The sequence below is a fragment of the Silene latifolia genome, chromosome 1 (genome assembly GCF_048544455.1).
Source record: "Silene latifolia isolate original U9 population chromosome 1, ASM4854445v1, whole genome shotgun sequence".
Classification (NCBI taxonomy): domain Eukaryota; kingdom Viridiplantae; phylum Streptophyta; class Magnoliopsida; order Caryophyllales; family Caryophyllaceae; genus Silene; species Silene latifolia.
The window spans coordinates 114879272-114894405 of record NC_133526.1 but is presented as its reverse complement, the minus strand read 5'-3'; the positions used below and the strand labels follow the sequence as shown (position 1 = coordinate 114894405).

Here is a 15134-nt window from a genome sequence, read left to right as displayed (position 1 = left end):
ACACCCAACTTCTCTAAAGCATCTTGGCATATGAATTTGGTGGATTGAATTTGTTTCATAGCAAACTTGACAAATGTATTTCTATGGGAATCGGAAATGAATGTTACCTCCGGGTAATGCAAGAGTTGATTAATTACCGGAGTAGAGGGTGATGCTTCCATAGAAATTTGTTGAGGTGGTTGCACTTCCAAGCTTGGTGTTGATACCACCATTGCCAAAGCTTTCTTCATTTGTAGAGCTTTTTGCCTTTGAGAGAGAGTTGTAGTCTTTGGTGCCTTTGCTTTTGCTTTTGTTGCTCCCTTTGTTCTTGCCATTTGATGAGCTAACCAAGAAAAGATCAAAAATCTTCAATTTGTAGAATGCCCAAATTGATTTTGAAGGTGAAAGGCTTTCCCTTTATGAGAACAAAAATCAATTCAAAGGTAAAGATTTTGTGCTTGGTTTTGATTGTTAATGAAGATGGAGTAATTGATTTGTTATTTGAAAGATGGTTTGATTTGATTTTGGTGAGTTTTGTTGAGAGTTTTTGTTTTTGAGATGGAAAGGATGAGGGTTTTGATGTTATGGGTAGTGTTTATGAGTGAATGAATGAATGAATGAAGGTGGGGTGGGTATTTAAAGAACTCGACAAAATTAGGACGCAGGCGCAATCCGTGCGGATTAGGCGCAATCCGCTCGGATTCTTCAGCTTCAAATTTTCAAAAATCCCGCCTAGAGACGGGCGGATTCTGTGGAATCCGCTCGGATTCTTTTTGGATGAGACGGGCGGATTTCGTGCATGACGGACGGATTCTTGTCCAGAGATTTTTCTTTGTTTTTCTTCAGCTGCAAGACGGGCGGATTGTCCACAAGACGGACGGATTCTGGGAGACGGGCGTCTTTCCAGAAATCCGCTCGGATTCTTCAACAGTCAAGAATTTGCAGTTTTCAGCTCAGCCCAAGACGGGCGTCTTCTCAGCAGGACGCTCGGATCCTCTGCAGACGGGCGGATTCTCAGGAATCCGCTCGGATTGGTCCTTGTGTACACGGATTCAGTTCCATCCGTGCACCAACGCATTCCCTTATCATTCTTTCTTTCTTTCTTTCAAATCTTGTGTTCTTCATTGCGGGGGCACTACTAAGGCATGAATAGCCTAGGCAATTGCCATCCCCACACTAAGGTAAAGCACTACACATCAATTAAAATCATTAGTCCCTCCCTCACTTCTCTCTTTTCATGACAATTATTTTGATCAAAGTGAATAAATCCAAAAATGACAAAAATGCAATACAAAATAAAAATTAAATGTAAGTTAGGGAGTTAGAAATATTTACAAGTGGTGGTTTAGGGAGGACTCCACCAAACTCTCATTCTTGATGAGATGTCAAGGGGGCATGTTCAAGGTGTTGTTGATGTTGCTCAACACCTCGAAGAAGTAATTAAAAGCTTGTTCATTGTTGTGGTAGAGGTCCTCAATAGACCGTGGCCCTTGTTGTTGATCATGATCGATGGCATGCCCAATGTAGGGATTAAAGATCCCTTCAAATTCGTTGTCCCAAAGACCACAAACTTCATTGAGTTGATCATTGAAAATCTCTTGCTTGGATGGAGACAACTCTCCCAATTTCTTCTCTTGGCCAATGAGGCCATCTTCTTCTTCCTTGGTTGATTTTGATGAGCTTTGCAAGCTCTCCTTGTCACAATTCACTTGCTCTTTGAATGGAGCATCTTCAACTTTCTTCCTCCATTGGAGTTCCGATTTCTTCTTCTCATCTTTTCGGCTATAATGATCAATCATGAAACATGGCTCATGCAAACGAGGAGCTCTCATGGTTTTGTCAAGATTAAAAGTTATGCTTTCATCTCCACTTCTAGAGTGAGCTCTCCATGTTTCACATCAATCACCGCACCCGCGGTGTGTAGGAAAGGTCTTCCTAAGATGATTGGAATGTTGGAATCTTCCTCCATATCAACAATGACAAAGTCCACCGGGATGAAAAACTTCCCAATTCGCACGGGGACATCTTCCCATATCCCTAGCGGTGTCTTCGTCGATCTATCGGCCATTTGAAGAGTGATGTTGGTACATTTAAGCTCTCCCATTCCCAACCTTTTACTTACCGAGTACGGCATGACACTCACACTAGCCCCTAGATCACATAAGGCTTTGTTGATCGTTGTGTCGCCAATGGTACACGGTATTGAGAAGCTTCCCGGATCCTTTAACTTTGGAGGTGAACTCCCTTGAAGAATTGCACTACTCACCTTAGTGAAGGCGATAGTCTCAAGTTTCCGGATTGACTTCTTCTTTGTGAGGATATCTTTCATGTACTTTGCATAGGCCGGAACGTGATTGATTAATTCCGTGAAAGGAATTGAGACTTCTAAATTCTTCACAATTTCCATGAACTTTCCAAGTTGATCATCAAATTTAGGCTTGGCTTGACGACTTGGAAAAGGAAGTCTAATCACAATGGGCTCCTTTTCTTTGGCTTTGTCTTCATTTTTCTTTGAACTTTCTTCTTTTGATGATTCCCCTTCCTTGGGACCTTGCACCACAACTTCATTCTCACTAGCTCTCACAACTTCATCCTCAACTTGCTTCTTGATTGCTTCATATCTTGTACCACTTCTCAAGTGAATGGCACTAACCGTTTCATGTCTAGGGGATTACTTTGAGGTGGTAATTGCCCCTTTTGTCTTTGTGAGTTTGAAGATGCTAGTTGGGTCAATTGTGTTTCCAACATCTTGGTGTGAGCTAGAATGTTGTTGATGGTGGTATCTTTTGCTTGGCTATCCTTTTGCATTTGGGTGAAAAATTCTTGTTGATTTTTTTGCATTTGAATGACCGCTTTTTGGACATCAAAACTTTGGTCATTGTGGTGATTGTATGGATTTTGATTTTGGTAGCCTTGGTTTTGATTGAAAAAGGGTCTTTGATTTTGATTTCTCATGGGTGGTGGAGTGTATGTTGTTTGAGGGTTTTGGACATTTTGGCTCTTGTATGAGAGATTTGGATGGAACTTGGTGTTTTCATTGTAAAAATTTGAATAAGGGGTGCCACTTTTGTAAGCTTGGAAAGCATTGACTTGCTCGGTTGTTCCCCTACATTCACTTGAGTCATGACCCAAGGTTCCACAATTCTCACATATCCCGCTTGGGATTGATGAGGATGCCGTCATGGCATTGACATGATGCTTTGATGATTTTGAGCTTTCCTCAAGTCTAGCTATAGCTTGTTCAAACTTCAAGTTGATTGTGTCAATGTGAGCACTAAGTTGAGCACCCAATTGAGTAACGGTGTCCACTTCATACTTTCCTCCTCTAGTAGCCTTGCGAGGCCTACTATATTGCGAATTATGGACCGCCATTTCCTCAATCTTGTTCCATGTTTGATTGTCATTAACTTCGGTGAACATTCCATTTGATCCCATATTGAGGATGTTCCTTGAATCTTCATATAAACCATTCCAAAATTGTTGCACTAAAAACCATTCGCTAAGTCCATGGTGAGGACATGAGCGACAAATACCTTTGAACCGCTCCCAAGCTTCATACAAAGATTCTTCATCCCTTTGGTTAAAACCCGTAATTTGAGCTCTTAGCATATTTGTCTTCTCCGGTGGGTAGAATTTTTTGTAGAAAGCTAGAGCTAGCTTCTTCCAAGAATCTATTCCAAGGGTGGCCTTATCAAGGCCCTTCAACCATTGCTTTGCGGTGCCGATTAACGAAAAAGGAAATAAGACCCATCTTATTTGGTCTTGAGTCACGCCCGTTTGAGAGATAGCTTCACAATAATCACAAAATGTTTCCATATGAGAATGAGGGTCCTCACTAGGCATTCCCCCGAATTGGCTCCTCTCAACTAGTTGAATGAAGGCGGACTTGGCAATGAAGTTTCCGGTAAGATGTTGTGGGGTAGGAGTACCATTTGGTAAAACCTCCTCGGTGGGTATAGAGTGTGACGAGAATTTAGGCATTGTAGGTGGATTTTGTGTGGTATTGTTTAATGGGTTCTCTTCTCCTTCTATTGCGAAAGGATTGACAAACTCACTAGTGGGTTGAACAACTTCACCAACACCTCCCAAATTCCTCCTAACAAGTCTCCTATTATTCGTCAAGGTTCTTTCGATTTCACGGTCAAAAGGTAACAAATCTCTTTGTAACCTTCTAGACATGCAAAATATCAAACAACTAGAAAACAATTAGAACAAACCTTGAGGAGTTTTACTTCCCCAAGGTGAAAAAGACACAACTAAAAACAATAAAAGAAATCTTAAATCAATTAAACACCGTCCCCGGCAACGGCGCCATTTTTGATCGGAGCCATTTGGTGTTCACAATTAAGCATATGTGGTCGTTGGTCAATGGTCGATACAAAACACAATTTATACTTCACAAACAACTCTACAATTAGTAAAGAGGCAAGTAAAGGTCGGATCCCAAGGGACGGGTATTGAAATGAAGACTCTATTGTAACTAGTGGTGTCTAGGGGTGTCACAAATTGGATTGATGTAGAAGGTTACTAAACTAAAATAGCAATGAAAATTAAACTAACAAGGTAAATGAAATAAGGGTGTAAACAATTGATTAAAAGCACTAGGGTGTCATGGGTTCATAGGGGAATCATGGGATATGATCATACAAACATGTTCTCAAATTATAAGCAAGCAATTATTGTTGTGATGGATTGAGTTGGGTTATATCTTACAATCCGAGGAAAGTTTGGGTCCCGGAGCCGAATCTCTTGGATTGTACAACACCTACAAGTCGACTTAATCTTCCCTACTTAACACATGCATGGTCTAACAAGACTCGAGTTGGGTTATGTCTTACAAGTCAAGTTGAAAGGATAGAAGATGATAGTAAATGCAAGGATTCATAGGCTTAGCATTTCATCAAATATAACATGTGCATGTATTAAGATCAAAACAAGCAAGCAAATAAGATATGAAAGCATATTAATTTAAGCATGAATCATTCCCCATGTTGGTTTCCCTAATCACCCATTAAACCCTAGCTAAGAGACTACTCACTCATTATCATATTGATCATGCTAGAAAGGTTGTCAATCATACTAACATAATGAAACATGATGAATAAATGAAAGTAATTAGCAATAATTAAAAAGGGATTAAGAGATTATACCTACTAATGATTCCAATAATAAAGCAAGAATAATAGAAGTACTTGAATCCTAGATTGAGAGGTTGTCAATCTCCCAATAATAACCCAAATAATCTTCAATTACCCAAAATAAATGAAGAACAAGAGAGAGATTAAAGAACTAGAACTTGGATTAAAACTTGATTAATATTTGATTACAATATTGAAGAGAGATTTGATTGATATTAACTACTCTAATTATTGATAAGAAGAACATGCTCCTCTAATTAGACTAATGGGGTATTTATAGTGAAAATTAGGGAGGATGCATTAGGGTTAACTAAGGGCTAAACTAGTAATTACACTTTTTAAGTTGAGCAAGGAGCCTCCGGGATTGTCCGAGAGAAGGGCTTCTCCATTTCGTAGCTTGAAGAACGAAACTATGCTGTGCTGTGATCCGTGCGGATGGGAGTCGGGACGGCCGGATCTGGGATGGACGATCCGAGCGGATCAAGGAACAAGACGCTCGGACTGGGCATGGGGAATCCGAGCGGATTCCTGGTGAGGACGCTCGGACTGGCAGAGACGGACGGATTCTCTACAATCCGTTCGGATTGTAGTTCAGCAGCTTTCCTTCTTCTTTTTCTTCCCTTTTCTTCATGAATTCCTTGGGGATTTCCTTGGGGACTCAAGGATCCTTTTCTCAACAATGCTCTTCTACTATGCTATGTACAAAGGCCTTCTAGTCTTGTCTCTCCTTGATGCTTGGTCATTGAATGTGATCAATTTAGCCTTGTTTTGCCATGAAAATGCAAGATTCTTACTCCTTTCCTACCAAGGGATCAAAATCTCAAAGAATATGCAAAACAAAGAACTAAAGATAAGAAATGACCCAAATAGGCACTAAAAAGCATAGAAACAATGGTAATTCGGGGGCTAAATATGCGCCAATTATGGTCGCATCACTATCACTAGCTATAGTTTTAGTTTGGAATTATAAATTTAATTTTGGTATTAAACGACGGTATCAAATTTTGGCGCCGTTGCCGGGGAGACGGTGTAATTTTGTTTGCCTTATTTTAGTTTATTTTTCTTGTCTCAAGGAACTTTGATTTCTTGAGGCCGTTGCTTACCTTTGCTTCTAGTTTTGCTTTTGCACAGTTAGAAGACATGTTTTTGAGAGGAAGACTTGAGTACTCTCACTTTGGAAATTATGGCTACAATATATGATAATTTTCAGCCAAAGGAGCACCACCTTCCAAAGGGGCGCCAGTTACCTACCCCTACTACCGGTAATTTTGAGTTTCGTTCCTCTTATATTGATTTAGTGGAGCGAAATCGTTCAGTGTCTGGTCCAGATGAAAACCCCTTGAAGCATATGGAAACTTTCACAGACTATTGCTGTTCCATACCTATACCGGCTGGGGTAACTCAAGATGAAGTAAAGGGGTTTATGTTCTTGTACTCCTTGAAGGATTCGGCGCGAGATTGGTACCGGTACCTCGATAGGGTAGCAGCTGGAGTCACGGATTGGACATCTTTAGCATTAGCCTTCTACAAGAAGTACTTCCCGCTTTCAAAGACTGATGCCTTGAAGGGTAAAATCACGAGTTTTCAGCAAGGAACCGACGAAGATTGTTGTGAAGCATGGGGACGTTTCAAAAGTTTGGTCCGAGCTGTCCCTCATCATGGTTTCCAGCAATGGTATCTTTGCAACCTATTTTACTATGCTTTATATGATGATTACAAGGTCATCTTGGATGCACATTTGCTAATGGCGGGTTTCAAAACAATACCGGTCAAAGTAAAGGTTGGAACACTATCGAGGAGATGGCAGTCCATAAAGCTGAGTTTGGAAGTTCACGTGGAAAGTCACGAAAGCAAAGTGAAGAAATGACTGCTGTTGTGACACTTATGACTTCCATTTCTACCCGTCTCGAGAAGCTCGAGAGATTTCAAGCTTCCAAGGAGAAAGTCGAAATTCTGTTCAAAACTCGGATGAGATCGAGAAGTTGAGAGAGATGGTCCAACTCCTTTTGGTTCAAGTGGCGAATATGGAAGCAGCCGGGATTGAGTCCTCACGGAATTTTGTGAAACAATTGGAGAATATAGAGGCTAAGCAAGCTGCTAATTCTTCAAGCAGATGTGAAGGGCCGGTTGAGACGATCAATGCCATCAATCTCAGAAGTGGCCTTTCTTATGAAAGTCCCGACAAGCCAAAGGAAGACTCGGGAAATGATGAAGAAGCTCGTTTAAATTTCGTGCAAAACGAGTCGAATGCGATTTCGGTCGATCGACCAACATTCCCAGTCGATCGACTGAAGTGTCAGATAAAATAGTTTCTGGTCAGAAACTATTCACACCCAGCACATCCAGTCGATCGACAAACATCCTCAGTCGATCGACTGAGACACCTGATGAAGTCAATTCTGGACAAGAAGCATTCACGCTTGACTTACTTGGTCGATCGACCACTCATACCGATCGATCGATGGAACTCGAGCAGGATGCAAATCCGTCAACTAGTCCGCATGATTCTTCACTTATTGATGATTTGACGGGGGTTTTAAACCTACGGAAGCCGAAGGTTACTGATCCTACGGCCAGTGTTGCAGTCCCGTATCCGGAGCGTCTAAAGGCTACTAAGCTGGAGCGTAAGTTTGGTAAGTTTCTGGAGATGGTCTAGAATCTCGAGGTAACGGTTCCTTTCACTGATTTAATTACCCAGGTACCCTCTTACGCTAAATTTATGAAAGATATTTTGAATCGTAAGAGAAATTTTCGTGATGATGGTAATGTTGCGTTTGTGGAGGAATGTAATGCTCTTTCACAGGTTAATGTGCCACCTAAATTAAAGGACCCGGGCAGTTTTTCAATTCCTTGCACTATAGGTAACCACGTAATTGGAAAGGCCCTTTGTGACTTAGGGGCCAGTGTTAGTGTCATGCCATATTCTGTTTGCGAAAGTTTAAACATTGGTAGACTCAAGGTAACCGATATTACCGTTCAAATGGCAAATAGATCGACTCAGAGACCTATAGGTGTTTTAGAGGATGTACCCGTTCGAGTGGGTAAGTTTTTTATTCCTGTCGATTTCGTTGTTTTGGACATTGCGGATGACATGATCGGATACCTATTATTTTAGGCAGACCGTTCTTACATACAAATGGGGGTGATAGATGTCAAACGCGGAACCATCACCTTAGAGGTAGGGGATGACACCATTGAGTTGATCTTGCTCACAAGGCAATCGAACCTCTTGATGAGGATACGTGTTATTCCATTGATATTGTTGACAGGGTTGTTACTTGTAATTGGAGGGAATCCTTAGCAAAGGATCCCTTAGCTGATCTAACCCATTTAGATGAGTGTGCAGGTAATACAGTGGAGAATGCTGAAGAGCCAGATGCTTTGGTTGCCTCAATGGAGAGCTACGAGCTCAATGAAGAAGAAGATGAGATGCTTTTGAGCCTGGCCAACGATAACTTGGTGGACACTTGCTACACCATTGAAGCTGATTCTGTCTATGCTGTAGAGGTAAAGGTGCCAGAGCGTAAGCCACTTCCTCCTAATCTTAAGTATGTTTTTCTAGATGATACGGAGCAGTACCCAGCTATTGTTAGCTCTAAGCTTAACGATGACCAACTATCTGCTTTGATGTGTGTACTTAAGAAAAACAGGAAGGCTTTGGGTTATTCTTTGGATGACATTAAGGGTATAAGCCCTGATGTTTGTATGCATAGGATAGAGCTGGAAGAAGGCCACAAGCCTTACAGACAGGGTCAACGCAAGTTGAACCCGAAGATGCAGGAAGTTGTTATGGCTGAGGTGATGAAACTACTTGATGCAGGTATTATTTATACAGTTGGCAACTCCAAGTGGGTTAGCCCAGTTCAGGTAGTCCCGAAGAAAGGAGGGACTACCGTGGTTAAAAATGATAAAAATGAATTAATACCAACTCGAGTAGTGACATGGTGGCGGATGTGCATTGATTATAGACAGTTGAATGCCGCCACCAAGAAAGACCATTTCCCCCTCCCTTTTGTTGATCAAATGACTGAAAGACTTGCTTCTAACAAATTTTTCTGTTTTCTAGACGGATATTCAGGGTTCTTCCAGATCCCTATTCATCCGGACGTTCAGAGTAAGACTACTTTTACCTGTCCACAGGGTGTTTTTGCATATCGTAGAATGCCTTTCGGACTGTGTAACGCCCCTGCTACCTTTCAGAGGTGCATGATGGGGATTTTTTCTGATTATATAGAAAATATTATGGAAGTATTCATGGATGATTTCTCAGTTTATGGTAGTGACTTTGATCGTTGTTTAGCTAACCTTGATAAAGTCATGCAGCGATGTATAGATGTTAATCTTGTTTTAAACTGGGGAAAGTGTCAGTTTATGGTCAATGAGGGAGTTGTGTTAGGGCATCTGATTTCTGATAAAGGTATACATGTTGATAAGGCAAAGTTGCAAGTGATTAAGCAATTACCTCCTCCCGTGAATGTTAAAGGAGTGAGGAGTTTCCTTGGTCAAGCTGGTTTCTATCGGCGTTTCATTAAGGATTTTTCAAAAATTGCTAAACCACTTACACATTTGCTCCTTAAGGATCTTTGTCTTTGAATTTCTTGATGAGTGCCTTACCGCTTTTAACGAGGTTAAAGGAGGCCCTAGTTTGGCGCCAATCATTCATTACCTGATTGGGACCTCCCATTTGAGATCTTGTGTGATGCCAACGATTATGCAGTAGGTGCAGTTTTGGGACATCGGAAGAATAAAGCTCTGAATGCCATATATTATGCGAGCCGAACTCTGGATGAGGCTCAAATTAATTATTTTAACACTGAGAAAGAGTTTCTAGCTGTTGTTTTTGCCTTAGACAAATTTCGGTCTTATTTGTTAGGTTCTAAGGTTATTGTTTATACTGACCATGCAGCGTTGAAGACTCTCTTTATTAAGAAAGATGCGAAGCCGAGACTTTTGAGGTGGATACTCCTTTCGCAGGAGTTTGATTTGGAGATCAAAGATAAGAAAGGAGCAGAGAATGTGGTAGGTGACCATTATCTCGTCTACAGCTGACAGAAAGGGAGGATTCGTTGCCTATTAATGATTCTTTTCCTGATGAGAGTTTGTTAGCTATTACTACTCCACCTCCGTGGTTTGCTGATTTTGCTAACTTTGCTGTGACAGGTAGGATACCACCCGAGCTTTCATGGCAGCAGAAGAAGCGGTTTGCCTATGATGCTAGACAATATTTTTGGGATGATCCTTATGTTTTCAAGGAATGCGCAGACGGTCTCATCCGGAGATGCGTACCTCAGTGGGAGGTGAAGGATATCCTAGAGGCTTGCCACTCTTCTGCTTATGGTGGTCATCACGGTCCGTCCAAGACCGTAGCTAAGGTACTCCAATCTGGTTTCTATTGGCCAACTTTGCATGCAGATTGTCGCAATTTTGTTCTTTGAGTGCGATGCTTGTCAAAGATCGGGAATATTTCCAAGAGACATGAGATGCCACGGTAGGCATTCTTGAGGTTGAGATTTTCGATGTTTGGGGCATTGATTATCAAGGACCTTTTCCGAGCGATCAAGGTAACAAATATATCCTCGTAGTGTAGATTATGTATCCAAATGGGTGGAAGCTATTGCTACCCCCATTGTGATGCAAAGGCCGTGATTAAACTATTTAAAAAGATCATTTTCCCTCGTTTTGGTGTCCCTCGGGTTGTCATTAGCGATGGGGGAATGCATTTTAAAGAGAAACAACTTAGTGCTTTATTGAATAAATTCGGTGTCCAACATCGTAGAGGTTTGGGGTATCATCCCCAAACTAGTGGTCAGGTTGAGGTTTCTAACAGAGAATTGAAGGAAGTCTTAGCTAAAGTTGTTTCTAAATCACGGAAAGATTGGAGTCTTAAGTTGGATGATGTCTTATGGGCTTATAGAACTGCGTTTAAAACGTCAATCGGGATGTCACCATACCGATTGATTTATGGTAAGACATGTCATTTACCTGTTGAGTTAGAGCGTAAGTCTTGGTGGGCTATTTGTGATTTGAATTTGGATCCTAACCTCTCTCGTGAGAAACGCATGACACAGCTGAATGAGCTACAGGAATTTAGGCTGCTAGCCTATGACAATGCAAGGATCTACAAGGAGAAATCAAAGCGCTGGCACGACAAGAGAATCATCAAGCGCGAGTTCCATATTGGCGATAAGGTACTTCTTTTTAACGCTCGTATCCGTTTATTTCCTGGTAAGCTGAAATCCAGGTGGACCGGCCCCTATACGGTCACAGCTGTCACAAAGTTCGGATCAGTTGAATTGGAGACCTCTGCTGGAGAAAGGTTCAAGGTTAACGGCCAATATGTGAAGCACTATCATGCATCAGATGCATATGTTGGGAAAGTCGAGGTATTGTACTTCGACCCGCTATCAGATGATGAAAAGTGAGGTAAAAAGGTCGTGCGGGACCTCTTAAACCAGCGCTAACTGGGAGGCAACCCAGGTTGTAATTATTTGTAATTTACGAATTTTATTTTGTTTTTTTTTTTATTTTATTTGCTTTTCTTTTGAGTCTTTTTTTATTTCATGCATTTTGCAATTTCTTGGTTTGGGAAAATTGTACGCCTTTGATAATTTCTGCAGGAAATTATTTTATGCAAAGTGCGTAAGTGGTTTACTGGATGTTGTGAGAAAGACGGAGATTAAGTCGGGAAACAAGTTTGAGGAATTTGAGCTAAATTGCCAGGTCTAGCAGTCGATCGACTAGGTTGTTCAGTCGATCGACTGAAGCGGAGACTCCAGAAGCTGATTTAGTGACAGACCGGTCGATCGACAGAGTAAAGTGGTCGATCGACCACTTCGCGGGTTCAGAAACCGTTCTATTAAGGAAGTTTTCTCTCCTTATTCATTCATTTACTCTTCTTTTCTCACAAACTCAGCAAATAGACAAACCCTAAGTTCATCCCTTTTAGCGATTTTTCACCTGCAATCCCGTCTTTCACTCGATTTTTCGGGCTTTAATCTTCAAAGTTTCTTCAAGGTAAGTCTCTAATCTCATTCCCATGCTCTATTCTCGATTTTATTGTGGTTGTTATGCGAAATTTTCTGAGTTTTGTGCTTGTGAGATGAAAAAATCGATTTGGGGAAATCGACTTTTGGGATGATTTCTTGCCTTCTTTCTACTTTAATTGCCTAATCTATCCTTTCTCCCTCGATTTTCAAAGCAAATAAGCAGCTAGGATGTGGTTAAAGCCGTTTCCCCCAAAAAAAATTTCGAAACCCTAATCCGCTTTCAGCTTTGATTGTGATTCGGGTTTTCTTCAATTTACATTGTTTGGGGATTCTTGTTACTAATGCATTATTTGCAGGTATTCAAAATGACAAAAGGAAAGGCGCCAATGCAAGAGGGACAATGGAGCCAAGGGCCAGCTAAGCGGCAACGGGGACAGCCACTGATGATAGAGGCCACCACGGATAGTCTACCTGACTATCCGCAGGTTATCTTTGCTGACTCTACGCAACGCGCTAAATTTTCTTTGTTTGTTTCGAAGATTAAGGTCACAGCTACCCGATTTCTCCATAAAGATACCTTGGAGAAATTAGGCTGTTATGAGTCGGTTGTATCCCTGCTAAACGGGACGGGTATGATGGGTCTTGTGGACATGGCTGAGTTCACATATTATGTTTTGACCCTTGAATTCTTTTCGTCTTATGCTTTCGACTCGGAAGCTTTCTTGGCTGATTCGACCAAACCTTGCATTTCTTTTCGACTTTTTAATGTCAATTACTCTCTGACACTTGCTGATTTTGCGGGGTTTCTGGGTCTTTACTTCGACGGCAGAACCTCGGACACCTCAGACAGTCATCAGGTCATGTGGTCTTGTATCGGTGACACTTACGGGTCGAGGAGGACGGGCACTTCCGTCCACTTGCCCCCTCTTCGTTATTTTCTACGGCTAATGGGTAATACCATTTTTGGCCGTAAAGAGTCTAATAATGTGAATAATATTGAGCTTTCAATTTTGGCGGGCTATCTGAACGTTGAGCGTCGGACAGCCCGTATCTATAACATTGCCTACTTGACTGCCGCTCACTTTCAGACTGTAAGTGAGGGCACCTTGACCACCATTGCCTGTGGCGGATTGGTGACACGTATCGCCAACCGCCTTGTTTTACTTTTCCCTCGACAGGAGGACCCCATCGACCCTGACCTGCGTTTCATGGACCTCCGTTACGCGAGGGGTGTCTATTGGATCGATAGACAGATGCGGTGGAAGATTGATTCTTTCATCTGTGACCGCATCCCCATCACCGGCTACCCCCGTCCCGCCCTTACCACTTTGTTGAGGGGCGGCTCGGCCGCCCTTGCCTAGTTACAGGCTTCCTCTGGTGGCGGCCACTCCTACTGTTAGCACTTCGAGGAGAGCCCGTGCCTCCTCTTCACAAGCACCCTCTACCTCCACTACCACCCCTCCTGCTGGTACATCCACTTTTCTACCACCTACCCCTTTGGTTGTCCCTCCGGTCATGGACCAGAGGGCAATGCCACGTGTTTTGGGTGATTTGTGCAGGAGTTTCAACCAGCACAGGTTGGACACGGCCATAGCCCTGTACCCGGTCTACGAGGAACTAGCTCGGGGGGGATGCTTCCACAGGGTGACTGGGCTCACCCTTCTTACTTTGTCCCCCCTGCGGGCGGTTACCCTCAGCCTGCCAGGAGACCCCCTCCCACTACTACTGCTGGTGCCTCCACTTCCAGGAGAGCCACTCCCGCTGCTGCTGTTGAGGAGGAGGAGGAGAGTGACTCGGGGTCCGACGAGGACGGAGACTCTGACTACGAGGGTGGAGATTAGATGCTGGTGACCTCCCCGTTTTTGGCTGGTTTGAGGAGGTCGTATTTTGTGAGTTATATTCCTTTCTCTTTTAGCTTCCTTTTCTTTTATTATGCTTTTATTCTCCCATTTTTTCTGCTGGTGATTTGCTGATGAGCACAATGGGGACATTGTGCGTTTTGGTTTGGGGAGGGTATTTGCATATGCCTTTTGTTTTGCATCGGCATTTGTTTTTTATTGCATTTTAGTCACATGTTTAGTGCATTTCTGTTTGCATTTGTTTTTATTTTCATCCATTCAAAAAAAAAACAAAACAAAAAAAACAAAGAAAAAACAAAGAAAAAATTGAAAAAATTCATAAAAACCAAAAATATCACGTTTACTTTTGCATATAGTTGAGTCGGATTGGAGTTATTAATGATGATTTTGCTCTATTAGTCAAATATGCCATTCCTTGTCTTTTCACAGCTGCTTAGCAAGAATTAAAAGTGATCTCTCAAATTTTGTTATGGAATCCATTTCGGGTAATTAGACTTGACTCATTACTTTTGGCAAGCTACTTATACTTTCTGAGATATAGAGCCTATAACTGGTGACATTCATGACCGGTTAATTTAGGATTGAGAGTAGTTACTCCCTTCATTTCATGTTTTGCACGTGTATGAGTTTTGATTGCTTATTGCCTATACGCATTGGTTTGTGGTCGGTATTGCATGTTTTGAGAACTATTGCATCCTCCCCTTTCTCGTTTTACCCCATTAGCTTCACATTAGCCAAAAATTGCCAGTTGCCCTTAACTACATCCCATACTTAGCCTACCATTGTGCCAAGCTAGGAAGTAGTAAAGGAATTTTTGTCAGATTAGAAGCAGTTTTGGTTCGTTTGTATTGTTGGAGCAGGTACTTTTGAGAAGTGAAGGAGCTGTGTCCTTTTGAAACAGGAAGAAAAAAAAAATTTCCAGAAAATGAAAAAAAAAGAGTTGTCTTACCTGGGCAGAAGGCTCTGTTTTGTGTAAGGGTGGTCGATCGACTGCCATCACTGGTCGATCGACCACCAGTTCAGAGGTTGAAAAAAAAAAAAAGAAAATGAAAGAAAAGAAATGGAAATAGGAAAAAGAAAAAAAAAAGAGTCTTGAAAATAATAAGGTCTTGGTTGAAATAAGAACACGCCTCATGTGCTTACCTCATGATTTGGAGGCGTTTGTTTGGGTT

At 41.9% G+C, this 15134-nt stretch overlaps 2 non-coding genes across 2 annotated transcripts; one reads left to right on the top strand and one right to left on the bottom strand.

Annotated features, from left to right (window-relative positions):
• The first annotated feature begins 3481 nt into the window (after positions 1–3481).
• LOC141617917 (small nucleolar RNA R71) lies at positions 3482–3588 on the top strand. The gene has a single exon (XR_012531242.1). It is a non-coding gene; the product is annotated as a small nucleolar RNA R71 (small nucleolar RNA).
• Positions 3589–6673: 3085 nt separating this feature from the next.
• LOC141621021 (small nucleolar RNA R71) lies at positions 6674–6782 on the bottom strand. The gene has a single exon (XR_012532086.1). It is a non-coding gene; the product is annotated as a small nucleolar RNA R71 (small nucleolar RNA).
• Positions 6783–15134: the final 8352 nt, after the last annotated feature.